Source organism: Cololabis saira, chromosome 3 (assembly GCF_033807715.1).
Source record: "Cololabis saira isolate AMF1-May2022 chromosome 3, fColSai1.1, whole genome shotgun sequence".
Taxonomy (NCBI): domain Eukaryota; kingdom Metazoa; phylum Chordata; class Actinopteri; order Beloniformes; family Belonidae; genus Cololabis; species Cololabis saira.
In genome coordinates this window covers 42,419,291-42,419,756 of record NC_084589.1, presented here as the reverse complement: position 1 = coordinate 42,419,756, position 466 = coordinate 42,419,291, and positions in this window count along the sequence as shown.

Sequence of the window (466 nt, the reverse complement as noted above, 5' to 3'; positions counted from 1 at the left end):
GTGCTTGCCAAGTTCACTTTCATTGCTTCCGCAGATTCTTGCACATTATGTATATTTTTTGAATAATTTGGGTTTTTACAGGTGTAACTGGATGGATTGATGACGACAACGATAATCTTTGTGGGACTTGCAGGATTTCTTCTCAGCTTATTCCCTCTGTGCTTCACGGTGAACCCTGAACTTCTGCACTTTCAGGATAAAACCTTCCTGAAGAATCGCAGCGCTTTAATCCTTTAAACTCCGTCCTGATCCTGCGACTTCCCCCAAGCAGCTATTTTTATACCACACACACACACACCTTTCCTCCCCGACTGTGATGCAAAACATAACTTAGCTGACTGGGCTTGAGTTACCTCGGTCTAAATATAAGTACCAGCTCTGAGAGCGCTGCGTAGATTTATGAAGCAGCAGCTGCTAAACTCTGAGGACTTTCAGAGTATTGTTTGGGTTTATTCTGCCGTTTTGT